This window comes from Curcuma longa, chromosome 8 (genome assembly GCF_044706935.1).
Source record: "Curcuma longa cultivar G26 ecotype Majalengka, Jawa Barat chromosome 8, ITB_CL_G26_1.1, whole genome shotgun sequence".
Classification (NCBI taxonomy): Eukaryota; Viridiplantae; Streptophyta; class Magnoliopsida; order Zingiberales; family Zingiberaceae; genus Curcuma; species Curcuma longa.
Window position 1 is genome coordinate 5,005,460 of NC_133868.1, and position 20,112 is coordinate 5,025,571.

The following is a 20,112-nucleotide window of genomic DNA, read 5'->3' on the forward strand; positions in this document are numbered from 1 at the left end:
TTTGTGAAGAAGAAGGATGGTTCCATGAGGTTATGTATCGATTACCGTCAGTTGAATACGGTAACCGTCAAGAATAAATATCCATTGCCTCGTATTGACGATTTATTTGATCAGCTGAAGGGTTCTTCTGTATACTCTAAGATCGATCTGCGATCTGGTTACCATCAGCTCAGAGTACGAGACGAGGATGTTCAGAAGACAGCCTTTCGCACTCGGTACGGACATTACGAGTTCTTGGTGATGCCGTTCGGTCTCACCAATGCTCCGGCCGTATTTATGGATCTGATGAACCGGGTTTTCTTGGAGTATCTGGATCGGTTCGTGATTGTCTTCATCGACGATATTCTGATATATTCTCGATCGGAGGCAGAGCATGAGCAGCATCTCCGCATCGTATTGGAGACATTACGCCGAGAGCAGCTGTATGCGAAATTCAGCAAATGCGCATTCTGGTTATCCTCTGTGGGATTTCTCGGACATGTTGTATCGAGCAGAGGTATTTCTGTGGATCCTCAGAAGATAGAGGCAGTTACTGGTTGGGAGCAGCCCAAATCTGTTCAGGAAGTCCGCAGTTTTCTGGGTTTAGCGGGCTATTATCGGAGGTTTGTCGAGGATTTCTCCCGTATTGCCACACCATTGACTAGGTTGACTAAGAAAGGGGCGAAATTTGTCTGGTCGAGGCTTGCGAGTCGAGTTTCCAGGAGCTGAAGCAGCGATTGGTCAGTGCTCCGATTCTGGTGATTCCCTCTGGTGATGACGGCTTTATCCTGTACACTGATGCGTCATTCCAGGGATTGGGAGCAGTCTTGATGCAGCATGATCGGGTAGTTGCTTACGCTTCTCGTCAGCTGAAGGATCACGAGAAGAACTACCCTGTGCACGATTTAGAGCTTGCCGCTATTATCTTCGCTCTGAAGATTTGGCGACATTATCTCTACGGAGTCACCTTTGAGATCCTCACCGACCATAAGAGTTTGAAGTACTTATTCACACAGAAAGAACTGAACCTCAGACAGAGACGCTGGATGGAGTATCTGAAGGATTATGATTGTACCATTAGCTACCACCCCGGTAAAGCTAATGTGGTCGCCGATGCACTCAGCCGGAAGTCTCGTGGGATTCTGGCTAGTCAGTTTGTAGCCGTTACTGATCTTGTACGACAGTTTTCTGACTTGGGATTGGTGGAGCATAGTCAGACTCAGCGTGGTGTTCTGGTTTCTATGGTGGCTCAGTCAGCTCTGGTAGAGAGGATTAAGTCAGCACAGGCCAGCGATCAGCACATCCAGTTCATTTGTAGCAGAGTGGATTCTGGCCAGCAGTCAGGGTTTTCTCGTGATACAGATGGGGTACTCCGATTCCGAGGACGACTCTGCGTTCCGGAGCAGCATCCAGTGAAAGGAGGAGTTGTTACAGGAGGCACATCACTCTAGGTTTGCGATACATCCGGGTGGTACTCGTATGTATCGGGATCTGAAGCGCTCTTATTGGTGGAACGCATGAAGAGAGATGTTGCGGATTTTGTTGCGAGGTGTTTAGTCTGTCAGCAGGTGAAGGCTGAACACCAGAGACCAGCAGGATTGCTTCAGGAGATCCCGGTTCCTGAGTGGAAGTGGGATCATATTACGATGGATTTTGTTACCGGACTGCCGAGGACCCGGAAGAGTCACGATGCGATTTGGGTAATCGTTGATCGGTTAACCAAATCTGCGCATTTCCTTCCGATACGTATGACTGATTCGCTGGATCGTCTGGCGGATTATACTGCAGAGAGATTATCAGATTACACGGAGTTCCAGCCAGCATTATTTCAGACAGAGATCCTCGATTCACTTCCCGATTCTGGCAGAGTTTGCAGCAGGCATTGGGTACAGAGCTTCGTTTCAGCACAGCATTTCATCCACAGACAGATGGCCAGTCAGAGCGTACCATTCAGACACTCGAGGATCTGCTACGGGCTTGCGTTCTGGATTTCGGAGGCAGTTGGGAGGATCATTTACACTTAGTGGAATTCTCGTACAATAATAGTTACCATTCGACGATTCAGATGGCCCCATTTGAGGCATTATATGGTAGACCTTGTCGATCTCCGGTATTGTGGGAGGAGGTCGGCGAGCGACAGTTGTTGGGTCCGCAGAGTATTCAGCAGGATGCTGAGCTTGTGCGAGTTATCAGACGTCGGATGTCAGAGGCTCATGATCGTCAGAAGAGTTATGCGGATCGGAGACGCCGACCACTTGAGTTCTCAGTTGGAGACCATGTATTTCTGCGTGTTTCACCCACGAAAGGGGTGAAGAGGTTTGGTTTGCGAGGAAAGCTAGCTCCGCGATATATCGGACCATTTGAGATATTGGAGCGGATTGGCGAGGTTGCATATCGCCTGGCTTTACCTCCGACACTTGCGGGTGTCCATAGCGTATTCCATGTTTCTATGTTGCGGAAATACGTACCTCATCCTTCACATGTTTTGAGGGAAGTACCTGTTCCTCTCCAGCCGGATGCGTCTTATGAGGAGATTCCGGTGCGGATTCTTGATCGGAAGGAACGACAGTTGCGGAACAAAACCATTCGACTTGTTAAAGTCGGATGGCAGCATCACACGGACGAGGAGGCTACTTGGGAGCTGGAGGATTCTATCCGAGCTCGATACCCTCATCTGTTTGTTTGAGGTATGATTTAATTATTACAGTATTTTTGTATCGTAGTATGTAGATAATAAATTTGGGGACCAAATTTTTGTTAGTGGGGGAGAATGTAAAATACCGAAAATTAGGGGTTTACTTTGCTTCACAGATTGTTGATACTATCTGATCGGAGCTTGAGGAAGGTTTCGGGGGGAAGAAACCGAAGCTTGATTTGGGTTTAAATCAGATTGAAGGTAAGCCTTCTTGAAGCCATTCCTTCTAATTGCTTGGCTTTGATGGTTGATTTTATTAGTAGGATCTGTTCTTAGGGATTGGACCGGTTGTGTAAAACTGGAATTCAAGTTGGATTCAGTAGTGAAGAAGGAAGGGAGATCGAAGGCTAATCTAGGATTAATTTGGGTAAGTTTTCTTACTGATTGTGATCTAATTATTGATTAGATTTAGATTAGTATGGATTGTTGTATAAAGGTTGTTGGATGTGGGATGGATGATATCTTGTTCAGTGATATTGGGAGTTGTATGTTGATTTGAGTAGTTTGTTGTTGTTGGTAATTGATTAGTTGGATGGGTTGAAATAAAGATTATGATTGATTAATCTAATGGGGTTAAATATGAATTGATTTGGTTATAAATGTTGGGTTAGGATTTATTATGTTGTAAATCTAATAGGATAATGTGTTTAGTGTGATAGTAAGTGTTGTATTGACATTTATTGCAGGACATTGATTGGATTGGTCCTATTATATTTGGAGAATTATATTTTTCTGGGGGGTTCGATTATCGACGATCGTGTGATCAGGTGGATACCCTGTACTTGGTCAATACATGTTCATTTTACTGTGCATGTCTTGTTGTTATTTTATTCATCCTGTTGCCACTCATGATGATAATCCCAGTTAGTCGCATTGACTCAATCCTTGGGAGTGATCGGCTTGGTCGCACGGAAGTTTCCCACCGGTCACCAGGGTAAATCGGGAAGCGCACGCAGCGGCCAACCCAGATGCTCAGCATCCTTTGATTGCGATCCTCATTTGGAGGAAAATTTCTACAAATACGTCGTAGTTGGGGATCGAACCGCGGGTGCCTGGGTGACAACCCGGATGTCCTATCGCGGCACCATAGCCCCGGGGACATCCTGTTGCCACTCATGCTGCTTGAGATAGCTGCCTATTTGATAATTTGATAGTCATTGTTTGATACTTGCTATTTGACCTTATGATGATTTGTTGATACCATGTTGATACTCTTGTTAGTTATATCATCGAACTTGTGATACTCGTATGATTCGTTATCTGATATATGTCATATGACCTCTGATGGATTATCTGTTGTATTATTGACCTATGTCGATTTGTGTTGACTCATGTTGAACATGCTAATTAATTTTAGCTATTACATGTTGGGATGATTATCATACATCTATATTAGTTGCAGGTGTTGTTGTTGTTGGCTCTTACCTGACACTGTGTTGTGGTGACACATGCGTAAGAGGTTGCACTACAGTTGGGTGCGACCAAGACTGACTACATTGCTCTCCTGCTACACTGCCACTCCCCACTTTCCCCACTTATCTTTAGTGGTCAGTTGTTGGAGTTTGTGCAGTATGTCCTGTTTGACCCCTCAGTTCACTACCGAGAGGAGTGACTGGGGAGTGTAGAGTGTGGACAGTGACAGATATTTTGATTGTTTTGATTGATACATACTACATGCATTTGTTGGTAGGATTATTACATAGTTTACTTTATTCATATGATTGTGGCTGTTGTACTTGGTTGCTATGATTGTTGCATTGCGTGACATTTCATACATGATTACATGATATGATTCCTATACCTATTGCACAGTATGGTTCTTTTTTTGTTGTATCAGTTGATATACCATGTTTTATTACTTTGATACATGATACCTCGTTGATACTTATTACCATGTACATGTTATTCATTTCTTCTATACATATTTACCTTGGCTTATATATCTTTGTTATTCCTATTGGTTTATCTTACATGCACATCTATTCTGTACCCACTTTTTGACATCATAATATTTGGGTGCCTCAAATCGCAATACCAAATATATTGTTTAATTTTTTTTAAAAAAAATGTACATAGGCATATCAAATCTTAGTAATATATGGATACCGTTTTAAAAATATTATTTATTATTAATAATTTAAATGTCCAAATTTAATCTCTTGGAGATAGACGATTTTTTCCATTTGCCTATCATAAATTTAAAATACCACTTATGTACATCGTGACTTTAAAAATATTGTTGGATCTATTAATGCATAATATAATTTTTGACCCTATAAATTTATAATATATGACCAAGGATGGATAAAATCATAAGACTTGATTCTTGAATATAATATGAGCTCATGTCTCATTTGTTCTCCATTATATTTATTTATTTTATTTTTTGTGTGCACGTATTCGATTAATTTATTTTTTTTATCACAAAACGTGAATCAGCCTTCAACTTTTTAATTTCAAAAATGCTTTTTTTTTCTATCTCTCTCTCTCTAATAAAGAAAAAACATACCGTATAAAGTTAAAAACTAAGTTTGAGTTGTTTGTGACTGATGATGTCAAATTGAAAAAAAGGATGGAAATGTTTAAGACGCCGTGTCATCTGTGATAATATATATAATTAATTATTACATAAAAATTGCTAATATTTTAAATGAATTAATTAAAGAAATAAATTATTTTATGTCAATTTATTTTTAATAAGCTATATCTTGATTAATTGTGTTTTAAATCGAATTAAAATAGATTGAATAATTGAGGTCAATGCAATCTAACGTCGTGAAAGAGCAAATGGATTGGTTATGGGAGAATCAAGTTATGGTGTTACTTTCATTATCAAAGGTGTCAAGTTAAAGTTTCTTGTTTTTTTTACTGGTAAGACAAGAACTAAAATAACAAAAAGAAAAAGAAAAAAAAATTAAATGGTTGCTGTCCACAGGCATTTAAATAATCGATGTTTAATTTAGCTTATAAAATAAGTTTAAATAATATAAAATTTAACTTGGTCTCATTTACAACCCTACGCAACAAGAATAGACTGAATTAGCGATGAAATTAAAATTTTATCACTATATTATATTTTATCAATGAAATTAAATATCCATCACTAATGTAGAGACGGAATTAAATTTTTCCGTCACTATATTCCATCGCTAATATAGCAACGGAATTGAAATCTCCATCGCTATATTAGAGTTCCGTCGTCACATTAGTGACAATAGTTTATTCCCATTGTTATATTAACAATGGAAATAAATTCTGTCGCTAAAATAGCGACAGAATGTTATTTTCGTCGCTAAAGTCACGTTTTTTAGGATTTTCGATCAAAACTTTTTTCCCCCTCACGATCTTTCTCTCTCGATTCTGATTTCTCCGTCATCGGCACTCCTTCGATCGTTGTCCTAACTATCCTCTCCCGATCTCCCGACACCAATAAGCTCCTCCGATCTCCATCTCCTTTAGGTTTAGATCGATTTCTCTCCAGATCCGGCATCAGGCCAGACCTAGCCGAGCTCCACAGATCTTTTGTTAGCTTTGGGCCGGGCCAGGCCGAGCCCTATAGGGATCTTTTGTGAAAAATAATAAATAAACATAGCGGAACAAAATCGATTAATCTAGAGATCTATGTGAATGTAGTATACATGTTTGATCTAGTTGTCACCTTTGTTACGTGAATGGAGCAATCCCAGCAGCAACTTAATTGATTTGGTATATCTCAACACGATCAAAATAACCGCACCTCTTCGGTATCCACACGAACACGTCATTCGTTCGTCACACGAACTTAACATTCGGAGAAAAATTACCTTCGTTGTGCTAATAATTTGGATGGTTGGCCAAGAGGAGAAGAAGAGGAGATTAGAAGTGATCATCCACCAAATGCATAAAATTGATCTTTTATACTCCTCTAATGAATACAAAAATCATCCAATCCCTGAATACATTGTAAGATAGAGGCCCACACGACTATCTACAATCTAACATATTTAAATACAAGACTAAACTACATAAGTAAGACCCACACGACCACAACCCACATATACACACATGCCTCAACTATAGCAACCACCACTACAACAAATCCACATACAATAATGAAAATGCCAAAGCACATCGATAGTGCTCACAACAAAAATCTAACGACAAACTCCACAAACCACACATCGGAAATAATGCAGAACTATACACAACCAAATAAAATCTGAAAAACTATACGAAGCATCCAACAATCCAAAAATATACTAAGGCAAATCAACTTCGCCCTGCTATGAGATGGGGGCAGTTCAACAGAACTCCAAGCTGCAAGCAACATCCTTATCTACTACCTGAGGAGACAAAAAAACTCCAGGGTCTGAGTGGTGAGTATAAAATACTCAGTGGGTACTAGAATGAAGGTGTAAAACATAACAAGGTATCAAAGGAATAAACATGAATATCAAAGGTATACAGTCTCAATATGAACAAGGTCAACTACGTACAACTAATAGGTATCATATAATAATGTATGTCATGTCACACAAATGCAACAATCATATAACAATAAGTGCACAACCACAATCATATAACAGCAAGTGCATCAACTATAAATGCAGTAAACAACTAACAATAAATGCATGCATGGTCACTATCTGCACTCGCCACCCCTAGTCACCCACTCAGTGCAGTGAACTGGGGTGCACGACAGGACAACTGCATACCCTCCAACAACAAACCACTACATGTGAATGGGGAGCAAGAAAAATATCACTGTCTGCAATCAACATCCCTAGACCCCCATACTATACAGTGAACTGGGGTGCACGACAGGAATCACCCGCTCCAACAACAGACTACTACACGCGAGGGGGAGGGGCAGTCTTCAGGAGAGCTATCTAGCTAGTCCTGGTAGCACCCACACTGTGCAGTACTATAATGCTCTCACCCACATTGTGCAGTGAGAGTTAACAACAACAACATGCTATAATGCATAGTTCAACAGATAACCACTACAACATCGAGATATGCGCAACATCAATCATGATAAGTCAACATAGATAAATAATAATTAAGAAATCTGTATTGATGATAAATAAATCATATCAAGGTCAATGGTAAGTGTCATGAGTATCAAGCAATGAATGAATCAACAAATGTAACAAGAATAGCAACATGATAATCATGCACTACGAAAAGAAGACCTGTGTTGACCAAGTACAGGAGTACCCATCCTGATTGACGAATCATCGCAATAAGAACCTCTAAATACAACTGGATCTACAAGTCAAAGTCCTGCAATTTATAAAATAAAATATCCTCTAAATAAAATATTCTATTAAATTTCCATCAAAGAAAATCCTAGCCGATTCTAAGGTTAATCTAGCCCAATTAAACTCCAATTGACTTAAGTTAGCCTAAACTGGATCAACTAGGATCAATATAAGCTAATCCAACAGACCTAAGGTTTAGCACTAACTTACCCAATTAAATCAATAACTAATATTTTTAATTAGCCAATTAATCATTAGATTAAATGTTAAATAATCATATTAACTAACTTATTAATTAATTAAATTAATTACAAATAATCCAATTTAATTAATTAATAACTTAGTCATTAATTATTCACCTAATTAAATTAATATCCTTGTTAATTAGTCATAAACCCTAATGTTAACCGAATCTAATGTTACCCTAACCCAAATCACCACTAATCCAATACTTCAACCCAATCATCCCAAGAAATCCAATCAATCCCCATTCCAATTGAAATTAATCCATTGAAACCCTAACTCCACCATAATAGTAGCAGAACTTAGAACAAACCCATTAACCCCAACATATCAACAATCAATCTTAACCTAATTCATTTAACATAACCTAACCAAATTAACCCTACTAATCCAAAACCAATCCCAAGCTTGCGGCCTCTAGGATTTCTGATCACCACCGAAGGAGGCTGCCCGGAACTTGCATCGCGGTTCAGCAATCACGACTGAGAAGGTTGACGTGGTCGGTGGCGGTAGGTGTAGGCTACTCGATCAACACATGGGCAGATCGTATCTAGACGAGAGGAAGAGAAGGGCTTTGCACTGGCGGCACCCTCCTTCGATCACGGTCGGTTGGTGCTCGTGCAACTCTGGCGGATGGCACAAAGAAGGGAGGTGGCGGCTCGGAGAGGAGAAGAGGAATAGGGTCGGGCCTGCAGCTGCTCGTCCTCTCCACGCGGGTGGTTCAATGGATAGATCAATCAGAGGTCAACTAGCATGTATCATGCAACAAACAGTATAAGGTATCAACTGGGTAACTAGCATAGGTAACAGGAGTATCAACAGAATAATATAAGATCATATTAAAGGTTAACTGACAAGTATCAAGCAACAAATATCAACAGGTATCAACTAAATAAATAGCACAAGTAGCAGAAGTATCAATAGGGTGGATAACAACAATAATAGATCATGCACTGAAAGAAAAATCTGTATTGACCAAGTACAGGGTATCCACCTGAATCCGATGACTGTCAATCACACTCCGAAAATAATAAGATCAATCAACTCAAGGTCCTGAAATTAAACAACAAAATAATACTTACTAAAATTATATTTAATCTAACCTAATCTAACAAGAGCTATTCAACAAGCACATAATCTTCCAATATACATTCCCAATATAGGTTAAACCCATACCTAAACAATCTAGATTCATCGATTAGCCTTTAACATCACCTTAAACTAATCAAATATTAAATTAGATCTTAACAACAAACAACTCCCATTAATTTCAACAGTATCTAATTCATCCTAAATGATCTGGATGGAATGACATGGGCAAACACGTAGTATAAAGGGGTCCTTCCGTGGACACGTGGTAAGGACGTGGCGGCCAATAAGAAGAATCCGATCCCCCCAAGAGGAGAAGAGAGCGGGTTAAGCTCGGGTCCCAGGAGTATCACGGCCGAGAAATCCTGCTAACTGCCCCAACCTGCTCGCATGACCCACCTAGCCTCGAGGTCGGCACCTACCTTTGCCCTCGAGGTCGGCACCCACCTCAGTGCCTCATATGAGCCTCCCACAGCTGGGGTTAACATCCTACTTTACAAACCGACCTCATTGGCAGGTCACAACTATGGCTCACTACGATCCTCGAGCCCAGGCCCTTTACAACGATTAGCAGATCACCCCATCAAAAGATCAATACATAACCTAAGTTCGTAACCGAGTTCGGCGCACCTAGCTGAACTCCTCATAGATTGGTCGCATAATCCGATCTCGCTATCGAATCATATATCCCATCCATCATCACCCTTCAAGCTCAACAACACATAGAACACCAGGGCCTACCTGCCAGCCAGGGAAGAAGGACCACTATACCCGTCAAAGTCCCTCAGACCTCAAGGCTCTAAGCCGATCACATGACCAGTTTGTCGCATCGCATGCCGACCTCATAGCTTGGTCGCCGCATCAGATGCCGATCTCATGACTTGGTTGCCGCATCATAAGCCGACCTCATGACCAGATCGCCGCAGCAGATGCCGATCTCATGACTTGGTTGCTGCATTATAAGCCGACCTCATGGCCAGATCGTCGCATCGCATGCCGACCTCATAGCTTAGTTGTCTCATCGTATGCCGACCTTATAACCTGGTTGCAGCATCTTATGCCTACCTCGAAGAAAGGGCTTCATATGGATCTCCCCCGTCACGAAGCACAGAAAGAGATCGGAATGGGCTCAGCCCATCTCACCTACACGGTTGAGAATACTTTTCATCATCGCATCTCAACCGTACATATCGGTCACTCTCGACGCGGAGATGATACTAACGGATTGATGTCATAACTTCTTCACAAAACTTATCCAAAAGAGGCGACTTAGAGACCAAATCTTACTACTTGGTCCAGTACAATCACAACCCTTCAAACGAGATAAGATACACAGAGGAGCCGTTTGATCTGCAGAATCTGTCACGCACCAGATCCTGAGATTCCGCCATCTCCTCCAATCATAGACAGCCGGATCCGAAGGTATCGCTCCCCCTCGCCCTATATAAACCTCTCAGGTATGACATTCCGGGCATCTAGAATCCTCCATAGACACTTACATTGTTCTCTCGGTCTGACTTGAGCGTCGGAGTGGCCACGCCGGGATCCCCCGGCCCGGCGCCCAGCTAATCCGTGCGTTCAGCGCTCCCCTTTTCAGGTCCTTTCTCTTCCATCGTGGAAACATCGGGTGACGCGACCTCCCCTTTGTCCGGTGATTCAGCTGTCGTCGGCAAGGAGCCGGAACACTAAATAAACCCTAAAATAAATCAACTTATCAACAATTCTACCTCTACTAGGATCAAATCCAAACACACCTAATATATTCTCGATTAAATCCCATATAACAACCCACAGCTAACCAAAATAAGTCAAACAGTAACCACACCCCATCCAGATTAAATCCCTAAAAATTCCATTGCTAATCAAAGCTTAATCAAATTTCTTACAAAGAACTCACCTCCAAATCAGATTATGCCCAACACCAACAGATCGATTCCTCTCCGATCTACATATCAAGATCCATGAAAATTTTCCTGTCATTTTATACAATCCAACAACAACAGTGAACATGAAGAACCATGTTAAGAAGATTCACGGCAACGGATAGGTGTAAATGAGAAGGAACGAAGCAATCACCTATCAAGGGAGGTCTCCGATATGCCTCATGCCCTGCTCAAGAGCACGAAATCAAGAGTAAGAACAAGATGAAACCCGACTCAGGAAAAATCAAAGTCACGACAAGGGAAGAAGAGGGAAGGGCGGCGTCAGCTGCTTGTGTTCTTGAATGCAATTGGGGAAGAATAGAAGCGGGGCAGATAGTGTTTGCTTCTCATCTCCCACACTTGCAGCCGGCGACAAATCTCAGCTCCACCATTGTTTCCACGCGGCTGGCAAGACTACGGCGGAGCAGGGAAGAACACCTGATAGCCCTAAATCCCAATCAGGATCATCGATTTTCAGCCAGGCGCTCAAGAACGGTTGATCGGTATCAGCGGCGTTGCTCTTCCAATCCGACAACACCTTCACGCGGACAGGTGCGGCGGCAGGATGGAGGAAGAAGAAGGCTTTAGGTCGCCTTCGCTGACAACCGGCGGGGCAGGCTTCGACCGCGCCGACGTCAGGCAGAGGAGGAAACGCGAGGAAGGGAGGTTGCCGCTCGTTGCTTGGTGAAGAGCCTGATCGAGGCGGTGGCATTGTGATAGGGATTGCAGCACAGCCACGAAGAGTTGGGAGGTTTGTGTTTTAAAGAGGAATGTACAGTAACTTGGGTTAGGGTTGGATTAAACTAGTTTAAATCTTAGGATTTACTGTAACCCTTGAACCAGTTACTATAGCGAACCAGGTTCAATCTTGGTTCGCTTGGTTCACCAATCAAGCACCCTCTGATTTGATCCAAATCAGTTTCGTTTGATTCATCTTCGTGAGATGAATCTTCCCATTCCTTTTGTTTTGTCAAAACCTTTTTCATCACAAATCAAACTAAGTTGGTACAATCTGATTCAAACTGAATCGTTTGGTTCACCAATCGAACAATTTCGGATTTGACCCAATTTGATTTCATTGATTCCGTCTTTGCAAGACGAGTTCCATTCACTACCACAACAAAATTTTCAGTATCTTACACTTGAGGTAGGACATGTATATACCCTAACTTGTGAGGAGGCACAACGAGCTGGAGGGTTAGTTATCCGAGGTATTATTTCTATTTATAATTTATCTACGAATATTTGATAGATATTGGTAGCTCGCATTATTTTATTTCTCTGAAATCGTATGTAAGATTGAGAGGATTCCAACCCTTCGATCTTATGGATTATCAGTATTGACACCATCAGGTGGATTGTTAATGTCAAATCAAGAGGCCAAGAGTTGTCCTTTGAATTTCAATAGTCATATCCTTATAGTGGATCTACAAGTGTTGAAGATAACTGAATTTGATATTATTCTGGGTATGGATTGGCTATCAGAATATCACGCCATTGTCGATTGTCAAGCCAAAGTGGTAACCTTTCAATTCTTAGACTAGCCATCATGGGAATTTGTAGGGATCATTGATCGAGGGATATCTATAATCTCAGCTCTCCAGGCTCAACAGTTGTTGGCTCGGGGATGCGAGGGATATCTCCTATCTTTAATGAGTTCTGATGTGAGTAATTCTGTTTGGCTCTCTGATGTTCCTATAATTCGTGAATATCCTGATGTATTTCCAGAAGAACTTCCCGGTTTGCCACCTCCACGACAGGTAGAGTTTGTTATTGAATTGCTACCTGGTACAACTTCAATATCGAAAGCTCCATATCGGATGGCACCAAAAGAACTAGAGGAACTTAAGGTACAACTTAAAGAGTTACTCAACAAGGGCTTCATTCGTCCTAGTGTTTCTCCTTGGGGAGCTCCTATTCTGTTTGTTAAGAAGAAAGATGGTTCATTGAGGCTCTGCATTGATCATAGGCAGTTAAACTCTGTAACTATCAAGAATAAGTATCCTCTAGGATAGATGATTTGTTTGATCCTTAAGGGTAGGATAGATGATTTGTTTGACTGATATTCAGAAGACTACCTTCCGTACTCGGTATGGACATTATGAGTTTTTGGTAATGCCATTTGGGCTTACCAATGCTCCTGTAATATTTATGGATCTGATGAACTAGGTATTCTTGGAATATTTAGACCATTTTATAATTGTCTTTATTGATGATATTTTGGTATATTCTCGATCAAAGGAGGAGCATGAAAAACACCTCAGAATAGTTTTAGAAACACTACGGAATGAACGCCTATATGCAAAGTTCAATAAATGTTCTTTCTGACTTACTTCTGTGGGATTTCTAGGCCATGTAATCTCTAGTAAAGGGATTTTAATAGACCCCTAGAAGATTAAAGCGGTTGTCAAATGGAAATCACCAAAATCAATGTAGGAGATTCGTAGCTTTCTCGGATTAGCTGGGTACTATCAGAGATTTGTTGAAGGGTTTTCTAGTATTGCTGTACCTTTGACCCGGTTGACTAGAAAAGGGGTCAAATTTACTTGGTTTGATGCTTGTGAAGCAAGCTTTCAAGAGCTTAAGCAGAGATTGGTGAGTGTTCCAGTTTTAGTTATTCCCTCTGGAGATGATGGATTCATTCTTTACATGGATGCATCAATTTAGGGATTAGGGGCAGTTTTGATGCAACATGATCGAGTGGTAGCTTATGCTTCTCGACAATTGAAAGACCATAAGAAGAATGATCTTGTACATGATCTAGAATTAGTAGCTATCATTTTTGTCTTCAAGATTTGGAGATATTATTTCTACGGTATTACCTCCAAGATATTAACAGATCACAAGAACTTGAAGTATCTGTTTACATAGAAAGAGTTAAACCGTAGACAAAGAAGGTGGATGGAGTTTCTAAAAGACTATGATTGCACTATCAACTACCATCCTGGAAAAGCTAATGTAGTAGCAGATGCGTTGAGTAGGAAGTCCATAGGTGTATTGGCATGTCATAGGGTGACAATTGCTGAGATAGGGAGATAATTTTCAGAATTAGATTTGACTGAGGTAGGACAAACACAACATGGGATATTGGTCTCCGTGATTGCACAATCTCCATTAGTTGAGTGGATCAAGAAAAGTCAGGCAGAAGATCAGTATCTCCAATTGATAGCTAGTGAGTCGGAGTTAGACTCCAAGCCAGACTTCTCTTGTAATGTGGATGGATCCTTGCGATTTCGAGATAGGTTGTGCATTCCAGGGGTACACCCTGTGAAGGAAGATCTTCTACGAGAAGCGCATCAATCTAGATTTGTAGTCCATCCAGGCGGTACTCAGATGTATCAAGATATGAGACGATCATACTAGTGGAAAGGTATGAAAAAAGAGATTTTGTAGCTCGGTGTCTAGTTTGCCAACAAATTAAGATCTAACATCAGATACCAGCTAGGTTACTTCAAAAGATTCCAGTGCCAGAATGGAAGTGGGAGTATGTCACTATGGATTTTGTCACAGGACTACTAAGGACCCAGAAGAAACATGATTCGATTTGGATAATCGTTAATCGATTAACCAAATCAGCACATTTATTGCTGATTTATAGGACAAAATCTATTGACCATCTAGCAAAGCTATATTGTAGGGAGATTACCAAACTCCATGATATCCCCCTCAGTATTATTTTTAATCGAGATCCACACTTTACTTCGAGATTCTAGCAGAGTTTTCAGAAGGCACTAGGTACAGAATTGCACTTTAGCACTGCTTTTCACCTTTAGACTGATGGACAGTCAGAACGTACTATCCAGACTCTGGAGAATCTTTTGCGTGCTTGTGTCTTAGATTTTGGTGGTAGTTGGGAGGATCATCAACATTTGGTAGAGTTTGCTTATAATAACAGTTACCACTCTGCTATTTAGATGACACCGTTTGAGGCACTCTATGGTAGAGCATAAAGATCCCCTATTTTATGGAATGAGGTTGGCGAACGTCAACTCTTGGGACCGCAGAGCATTCAGTAGGATGCTGAGCTAGTACGGATTATTAGATAGAGATTGCTAACTGCTCAAAGTCGACAAAAGAGTTATGCAGATCGAAGATGAAGAATATTAGAATTCACAGTGGGTGATCATGTATTTCTTTGTGTTTCACCCATAAAATGAGTTAAGAGATTTGGATTGAAAGGGAAGTTATCTCCCAGATTTATTGGACCTTTTTCATATCTTGGAGCGGATTGGTGTCGTTGCATACCGACATGTGTTACCCCCATCTTTAGCAGGAGTGCATAATGTCTTCCATGTTTCTATGCTGCAGAAGTATGTCCCAGATCCGACACATTCCTAGAGGATCTTACGGTGTCACTACAGCCTAATGTGACATATGAAGAATTTCTTGTTCGTATTCTGGATCGCAAGGAACATCAATTGCAGAACAAATGTGTCCACCTTGTGAAAGTTGGATGGGGGCATCACTCCGATCAGGAAGCAACTTGGGAGCATGAGGACGATATGCATGCCAAATATTCTCATTAATTTTTCTCAGGTATCGATTCTCCTTAATTACTTTAATTTGTTAATTTTTTTTCATAATTAGTGTTTACAAACTTTCTATGTGTGCTTACAGAATCCACAAATGGGGATCACTATGAGCATTGTGCTTACTGCGTTGAATATGATGAGTTTGTCTCTTGTTTTCTTACACTACAACAAAAATGATTTGATTAAAATGATATTTAAAATAGTGAAATAGGGTTAAAATAATTAAATCATTGGAGGGTAAATAATTGATTTAATTCCTGTTTACACATGTGTTCATCTGGGGGATTAAGATGGGAAAAAGTGTTTTAAAAATTAAATGAATATTCGAACTTACTCTTCCGTTGATACTTATCTTTAAATTGTTTGATCTTTTATATTCCATATTGTAGATATTGCATCTTGTTGATACTGGTCCTTTACTTGCAAACCTTATGTTGATACCTTAATAAATGAATAAAAAGGTTATATTAAAAGTTGACTTGAGTTAGTTGTTCAAACTAATTGAGAAGTTATTAATTGAGAATGTAACAATTATGATAATTAATGAAAAAGATATAAAGTGAAATAATAGAGATAAAAGTAATAAATATTAAAAAGTGTTAACTATGAGCCTAGTTTTATACCAAAGCTTTATGCCAAAGTACTGGACCGTACACTTGAGTAGTGGTGGCATGATGTAGCCCTCAGTCCAGAGCACTTGACCGCCCACATATTGTTGTGGTAGCGTTGAGGTCGCGGTTAATGTTTATCATGTCTTTTACCGGTGAGGGCTTTTAGCTCGTACGTTAGATAACGTATGCGACGATATATTTTGAGGAGGTTGTTAGTCTATGTGTGACATTATTATACTCTGATGATATTGACTCTAGTAGTACACTTTTAATTGATTTATATCATTGATATAGATATACATGTTGATACTCACAGAATTATGATATTTACTTATATTGAGATTACATTGTTGATGACTTATATATCTCTTGATTAAATAACAAGAATTGAAAAGTTATCATCATAATTGATGATAATAAATGATAATTAAGTTGAGATATAAAATTCATATATGAAAATATTGTCTATATATAATAATAACTGAAGATATATATATATATATATATATATATATATATATATATATATATATATATATATATATATATATATATATTCTGCTATTATGGGCGCCTGGTTTGAGCGGCAGGTGCGCGCCTGCTGACGTGGACGCGACAGCGTGGCTCTCTTCGCGTGCGTGGCAACGAAGCCGCGGCGGGATTTCGATTTCTCGAAATCCAAAATACAGAAATCGAAATCGCGATCAGGGTTTTCCTCCGAAGCTCCCGTCGCCTGCCCTAAACCTCGAAGCTCCCGTCGCCTGCCGCTCCTCTCTTCCCTCTCCTCTTCGCGTGCCCTAAACCCATCGCCCACCCTCTCTTCTTCCTCTCCTCTTCGCGTGCCCTAAACCCATCGCCGACCATCTCTTCTTCCTCTCCTCTTCGCGTGCCCTAAACCCATCGCCCACCCTCTCTTCTTCCTCTCCTCTTCGCGTGCCCTAAACCCATCGCTCTCTTCTTCCTCTCCTCTTCGCGTGCCCTAAACCCATCGCCGACCCTCTCTTCTTCCTCTCCTCTTCGCGTGCCCTAAACCCATCGCCAACCCTCTCTGCTCGCCGTCAACCTCTCGATCCCCGCCTGCCGAAGTTAGGGTTTTCTCTCCCAACTCGCCCCTGCTACTCGCGAGCCGAAGGTCCCGACCGTCTCTGCTTCCGTGAGCGCGCCGAAGGTCCCGACCCTCACGCTGCTCGCCGAAGGTCCCTAACAGAACTACGGTTCCCTCGCGCTGCTCCCCTGCTACTCCCGAACCCCGCGCTGCTCCCCTGCTACTCCTGAACCTCGCGCTGCTCCCCTGCTAGTCCCCTTCACAATCAAGTTCGTGTATGTTGCCTCTCTACTAGCATCCTATTTTTCCTACATTGAGTTTTTTTTCCTGATCTGTACATGTAAATAGTGAAGTAAGTGAAGAGAAGCATTCTGTGAACTACATCAAATTGCACATCAAATTGTACATGTGTGTTGTTCAATTCATTGCTTACTGCATCCATCAGAGTATTAACCCTTGGCATTATGACTTGCTCTAATAGTTCTGATAGTTTCTTATTTTTTTTAGTCACAAATAGCTTTTACAATCAAGGAATTGGGAATGTACGAATTATAGCCTATTGGTTCAGTTTGTATTAAACAGTGTGGTATTATTTGTTTCATTAGTATGTTGGCATCTTATGGATTCTATCTGAAGTTAGGAATAGTTTCATTAGTAATACCAGTAAACTATATGTGATTTTTTTGTTTTTGTCCTATACTAATCTGTGTTTTACAACATAAACAGGCATATATCAACCTGCTCAGAGTCCCCCTAATCCTCGGCAATGGAAGGAAATTACGGTCATGATCAGATTTATATTCCCCAAGTTGCAGATGATCGGAAGCCCAAAGTTGGTATGGAATTCTCATCTCTAGATGAAGCATTTTTGTTTTATAACCAATATGCACGAGAAGCTGGTTTTAGTGCAAGGATGAGCAATAGCAAAAAAAATAAGATTACAAATGAAGTTGTATGGAAGAAATTTGTTTGTTTTAAACAAGGTCAAACAGATAAAATGAGGGATCAACAATCTACGGAAAGAGCCCGCAGTGATACTAGAACTGGTTGTAAGTCACATATTTCATTAGTAAAAGAACAAACTGGACCTAATTGGGTTATCAGTAACATCATGGAGAGTCATAATCATACACTCTCGACTCCTTCAAAAGTACATTTGCTTCGCTCACATCGTCATATTTCATCAGCAAAGAAAGCATTGACTCAACAATTTTCTGAGGCCAATGTGCCAACTTGTCAACAAATGCGAATTTTTGAGATAGAGTGTGGGGGGCCCGAGCGGGTAGGTTGTACAGAAAAAGATCTTAGAAACTTTGACCAACAACAAAGAGATGAACTAAAGGGTATTGATGCTGAAACATTGATTGAGTTTTTTGCATCTGAGAAGGAAAAAAATTCAATGTTTTTCTTTGATTATGAGACTGATTCAAATAACAGATTTAGTAGATGTTTTTGGGCTGATCATGTATCAAGGACGGCTAACATTGTATTTGGTGATGTAGTTGTATTTGATACGACATATAACACCAATAAATATGGGTTGATTTTTGCACCATTTGTAGGAGTTAATCATCATCATCAGACAATTCTTTTTGGTTGCGGTTTTATAAGTGATGAAAAAAGTGATTCCTTTATTTGGTTGTTTAACAAGTTCATAGAAGTCATGCCTAAAGGAGCACCAAATGTGATCATTACCGACCAAGATCTTGCTATGACAAAAGCTATTGCACAAGTTTTCCCTAATACGGTGCATCGATATTGCTTGTGGCACATATTGAATAAATTTTCAGATAAATTACCTCCTTTGATTTTTCGTGATTACTATCAAAGCCTAAAGAATGTCATTGCAAATTCTACAACGCCTGATGAATTTGAGAAGTCATGGGAAGATGTTGTCAAATGTGCTAACTTACAGAATAATGATTGGTTGTCATTGATGTATGAATTGCGACAAAAGTGGGTGCCAGCCTATTTTAGCCATGTATTTTGTGCTGGAATGTCAAGCAGTCAGAGATCTGAAAGCTCACATGCATTTTTTAAGAGGTACATATCAAATAAGAATTCATTGATTGATTTTATTATCCGTTTCAATAGGGCAGTGAGACATATAAGACACAATGAATTAGTTGCTGATCATGTTGATATTAATGAGCATCCCAGGACTAAGACAAATTGGCCAATGGAAATTCAAATGGTTAAGGTGTATACAAAAAAGAAATGGTTGGAGTTTCAAAATGAAATTAGTGAGAGCCATAGTTATTATGTGCAACAAGCATCTATAGGAGAAGATTTAGTGATTTATAATGTGATGAAATTTCAAAAGTTGTTCTTCTGCCAAATCAAGATTACTCACTCATGACAAACAAAAGGACTACATATCTTGTAGCTGTAGAAAATTTGAGTTTGAGGGCATTCCATGCAGGCATATGTTAGCCTTTTTTCGCATCACCCAAGTTTTTCATTTACCTGAATAGTATATACTCAAACGATGGACACGAGATGTAAAGGTTGGAGCAAATTATGTTTTGGGGGAAGATCAACTTTCCATCAATGATCCAAAAAAGTTTTTGATGTCAAGGCTTTCAAGGTTATCCTATAAAGCTTCATTATTAATTGAAGATGCATCTTTGACTGATGAGGGGACATCTTTTTTGGAGGAACAATTCAATTGTATCCACAGCAAAATTCAAGACATGAACATTAGTAAAACATGCGACATTGGTAGTCAAAGAAAGAATTCCATGGATGGCACC

The 20,112-nt window shown here is 40.2% G+C and overlaps 1 protein-coding gene and 1 pseudogene across 1 annotated transcript in view; one reads left to right on the top strand and one right to left on the bottom strand.

Moving 5' to 3' along the window:
- The window catches only part of LOC141832904 (uncharacterized), a gene marked incomplete in the record, with an annotated part of 37,765 nt that overhangs the window by 17,077 nt on the left and 576 nt on the right, over positions 1-20,112 (bottom strand).
- On the top strand, positions 18,221-19,994 carry LOC141833887 (protein FAR1-RELATED SEQUENCE 5-like; annotated as a pseudogene).